Consider the following 5,374-nt stretch of genomic DNA (forward strand, 5'->3'; position numbering starts at 1 on the left):
AATGCTTGAACCTTATGATAATTTTGTATGTTTTAAGCTTTTTAGACGTTTTAAGCTCTTGTATTTCCTAGATCTTTAGCCTGCCCGTTCAACTGATCTAATTTTTTATACATAACGTATCTGAGCGACACTTTTATTATTAAAAACTAATTTGTGGAAAAAAGTGTTCCGAAAATGACTAGCTTACTATGGTTTAGCTCCCGAAATCTGCATTATTGAGATATTTGCAGAATCTGTCCTTCGCAATACTTCTTTTCTGAAATCCCGTTTCTTTGTTCTCTGAACTGACGAAAAAGGATGCCACAGTAGCATATAGCAGGACAGCAGTGGAAAAAAAACAATTTTAACAACAACATAAAAAACCACCTTGCTGTGGAGGCTATCATGCCAAGTAGGAGAGAGCTTCGAAGGATTCGGTCGGCGGGTATGACTCGCTCAAATTGTGAGTTCGCGAAGTCGCTGGTAGCCACAGTCTAAAAACGTGTTTATAAAGGAACAACTATTTATTGCTTGTTAGCAGGAGCTGATAAAAAAAAGACCAAAGTTGATCAAACAAAAGAACCAAACTATGAGAGGAAGATTCGTACGAAGAAGTAACGAGCATGAGATAGAGGTAGGAAAAAAAAGCAAAGAAAGTTTCTAAAAAACAACGAAAAACAACCTGATGATGAAAGAAATCGCTGCAAAGCAAAGAGAGAAGTTGAACGTGGTGAAGCTGGATCATGGGCTTTATTGCAGAAGGACTACCGTGACAAAAAAAAAGTAACAGAAAAACATGGAAGCAGAAAAATCAATAAAAGACAAGGGGCAAGCAAAAACGTGTTAAAGCTCCGCATCGACTGATGAACGTTAGTACTTACTAATAGGCATGATAGTGCTGCGTTTAAAACGAAAACTCATTCAGATCCGGCCATATATCGAAAGCGGTCTCAACTTGGAAAACCTGTAAAAGCCTTGACAAAAGGGGTACCGACAGAGGCCAAAGGAACTCGAGACAGGAAGAGGCAAACCGTTACTACTTCAACTGAGATTCATTACCGTGTGGTCAAATAAGATAAGTAGCCGCTGTCAAGCGGGATCGCTTAACCACTGCATCGCCCCCTTTTACTGAAAGTGTCATTGGACGGTAATGGGCTCACACCGGTTACCTATGGCCCTAGCATAACCCTTGCGTTTTCCTATTTCAACCTGCCCGCTGTTCCAATCCGAGAGCTCCGGCTTAACTCCACCTCTGATTGTGTAGCACTACTACAACTAGTGCTGTGCCATTATAGAAACACCGCACAACTAAGCTTCTGTCTGAGTCGGACTAGTCGCCTGATCCAATAGTCGTCTACGTTGAAGAGAAGCCGGTGACTTAACGTTGTTTATCAGCCGTTAAGTTCACAGATTTCTTTGTTCAGACTACTAGAGAGGTTCTGTGACAATTTAAGTAGCACACATGACAGCGCAATGCTAGCTCAACGTAAACTACAAGAACCTGTTCAATTTAAAGGCAGATGCGCAAGTCCGGTGAACCTATATGAGGGTACCGGGGGTGCTGCCTTTATCGTCGCGGCCTAACAAAGGTGAGATTTATCGCTGAGTGTTGCTTGTGCCCTCACCTTTAGATTGCGTACCAGCTGAATTTTAGTCTTCACTGAAAACAAACCGTTAGACTGCGTCGCCAATACGGGTTTTTAGACTCTCTTAGCAGTGTACGAACTCTACGTGTATGATAAAAAGACGAGAAGGGAAAGAAGCTGATCCTTCTTGTGCAGCTACACAGTGAGGACAAAGGGAAGATCTTACCTGATTTAAACCGTCTACAAATAGACCATCCGCGTCACATGTATGACAGTGGTTGGAAACATTGGTCAGTATCTGGGGGTGCAATGGAGTAGCGAGAAACAACAGGTAAGGCGAGGAAATGACTACATCCCTCTTTCTAGGTTAAAGTGAAAAAATCTCTGAAGAAAGAAAATCTTTTCATATACGAGAAACGTAGAGATTAGGGCTCGGAAAGCCCAGAGGAAATCAAGGGCAACTGCGAACTAAGAGAAAAATGGGTGCCTACATGCAAATAAACAGGGAGCTGCCAACGGCTTTTACGGAAATAAAGTTTTCCCATGGAACATATTCCAATCTAGCCTTCATACACTTCATATTCGTAAACAAAATATACAAATATGTTTAGTTTGTCAAACACTTGACGGTGTGGCAGTCTGGTCTATATCAGCTCAACAGTGAGCCCGCAATAGGGGTGTGATAGTAAGCCCGTATTCTTCGTGAGCACCTAGTTAACGGAGAATCAAATAAAAAAAAATCACGTTTGATTTTTTACGAAGAGCGACCACATTATTGGTAATTACACTTGGTGATATTTCCAATGTAACCTCCATAATGGCCATACGTGACTGCCGTCGAAAATTAAATCATCTCACACACAAATCATATCAAAATTAGCTATCTTATAGGACAAGATCCGATTGGCACGTTTGCCATACGAGCCTTTGAAAGCAATGACCACGACTAATCTTGAGTTGCAAACGTGGCTCTCAAGCGAGCCGCCCAGAAAATATGCTGTTAATTTCAGTCCGCTGTACCTACCATCACGCTCGAGCTGAAGGATCGTTTGTTTCTGAAGTCACCTGTTCATTCAGTGTCCATACTTCTAAAGCACCAGCTCAAGTAAGATCACACTGCCATCTAGAAACTGTTGTTTTCTTGTTGGAAATTTGATTGGAGGCGTCCGTGTGTACTTCCACAATGGCCAAAGACTACGCATTGAGTTGCCGCTGGCACTATTTGGATTTTCTACTGTATCAACTCAGATTCTAGGCCGACCAGCAGGCAACCATTAGGCAGCCAATAGCGAGATCATTCCACGATGATTCGTCGAGACATAATTACAGTTTCGATCCAATGCACTGGTATTTAGTGTCGATACAAGCTCTAAGTACATGCCGAACCTCGAAAAGCATAGTGTATTGTTATTGTTATAGGTACATAACTTAGAAGAACGTCACTGATATTTGTTGTCTACCCTAAATTCTAAAGGCGCCCTGCTGCGGCGGGTTTCTTCAAAAGAAACCCGCAAATCCACTACCTATCCATTCCGCTTACAAGCAATTTTCCCTTAATTGTTGGGTAACCATAAGCTGATATCCAAGGCAACTGCTACCGACCATTCGTAGGCCACTACAGACAGATAACTGGAATTGTAAATGCGTTAGGACTGAGTGTTTGTCGAACAGAATTCAGTGTAAAGGTATGTTTAACGCAAAACAGATCTATACAGCTAAAGATCCTCGTTCTAGCTTTACTGACTTTACGTCGCTCACAGCTTTCAGTGCCATAACGATTCACACGTTCCTTCAACGCTACACATTGATCAAGTGCGTCGTCACTCGCATAGTACACATACGGGGAGACTGCAGCATGTACATTTTATGAGGAACGATATTACCTGAAGACCTGACATAAAGCTGTGATTTCCCCGCGGCATGTAGCTCGCATACACAATAGCGTTTCAAATAGATGAGTATCATAAATGATGCTTGAAGTGTGTTGAGCTGCCTTCACTAGAAGCCTCAGATTAGACTGCGTTTACTATGCCTATTACCGTTGGCAATCGGTCACCCCTTAAGTCAATCAAAGGGATTTTCAGAATTTCGCACTGCTCAAAATCAGGCCTCGTCGATAACACTTGCTACGCTTCCTAAAAAGCAATAGTCGCTCACGAGCAAGCGCAAAAGCGTCTGGAATGAAGGAACAAAGCTCTGGAATGAAGTAGACGTCTGTTTCGAACTTCTTTCCTAGCGAAATTTGGGTGTCTGCGGGCAAGCATTAAGAAAGCCCGTGGAAAAGCAATAAGAAAGTCGATAGTAATCAGTAGCTGACCTGTACAGAAAACGCTCAGAAAACCAATGTCTGTTGATAACGGGATTAGCGCGGCGACCGGCGCTGTCCATCGACAAAAGATGCACAATGCCCATTTTTATCACAAAAGACACTTCTTTTTCATGACACATATCGCCTTTACATATTTAAGCGTTTAAGAAATGGCGCAGCGGTAGCCGCTTGCGTAAGCAGACGTGATAGCTGGTCGCGAGACCAACTACGTGTTTCACCCAACCAGCCGCTCTATTCGAAGATGTTTTGAGCGGCGACGTAATTCAAGAGGACGTATAGACGCTGAATCCGCGGTAATTCATTGCTCGCAAAAGCAGTAACGACAGAGGAATCTATAATTACAATATAATATAGCATAAAAAAAAAGTTAAGTAATATAAGAAATAAGAAGATGTAAGGTAAGAAGGGAAAAAAGAGAAGAATGGAAAACAGAATGTGACCCATTCTAACCGCGACGTTTACGCTTGAATCGTGCTTAACTGGTCCCCTTCGTATTCCTACTTGGTCTAGCACCTATATCCACTATATCAATACATTAATGCTAGATGGCACCGTCATCATAAATACTTAATCAACAGTGAAACACAATACTCGAAAGTATGATGACATAATACGTTGTATTAGTACTCAAATATTTTAACATGCAAATATATTACATAGATTTTAATTTAAAAAATTGATATCCTGCCAAAAGACTTTAAAGAGATCGTACTTTTCCACGCGAATTGTATAGCAGCATTAGCATATGTTTTTGGTGGGACTTGCAACTTTACGTATTTTTTTACTTATGAGAGAGGCACGTACAGATAGATACGTCTCTTTAAAGTGGCCTGCTTCATAGAGCACAATCATAGAGATCAACAAAAGAACTACAATATCCGGCCTAAAAACGAAAGGCAAAAGAAGTAGAGATGACATTGCGGACCCCGAACGCATTGTTGTTTATTCTCATTCATCATCGTGCCAGCTTGAAAGCGGATCTGTGGCAGAAATTTATACGATTTGTATTTATTGAGACGCCGTAATACCAGACCTGAGGTAAAAAGCTCTCGCCTTAAAAACTAAAGACGGGAAGGTCTGCGCCGTGCAGGATCAAGGTCGCTGAAGGCTGGCTACAGAAGTGTTTGCTGTAGGTCCTGCTGGTGCGGGCGCAACATCCAAAACGCTTGGTGTCGCGGCTCCCAAATTCAACTGCCTGACTTTGTCTATGCGCTAATTCATAAACTGAAAATAATGTACTATATAAAACGCTTAATATCAGGGCTCCGCAGAGCTCTGATTGTCTTGCTCGTAATCACTGACAGCTTCACTGCTGAAATGTCAGAGAGAGATGAACAATCTTCAATACAACATGCGGATACGACACTGAAGCGTCACCTATACTAGTATCATCTAATAAACCTCTACTCTAGATCGAATGATTCGATGAAATAGTGACTTGGTTTCCGTTATTTCGCTTACGCATACTATAAAAGGGATC

This window comes from Varroa jacobsoni, unplaced genomic scaffold (assembly GCF_002532875.2).
Source record: "Varroa jacobsoni isolate VJ856 unplaced genomic scaffold, vjacob_1.0 contig02528, whole genome shotgun sequence".
NCBI lineage: Eukaryota > Metazoa > Arthropoda > Arachnida > Mesostigmata > Varroidae > Varroa > Varroa jacobsoni.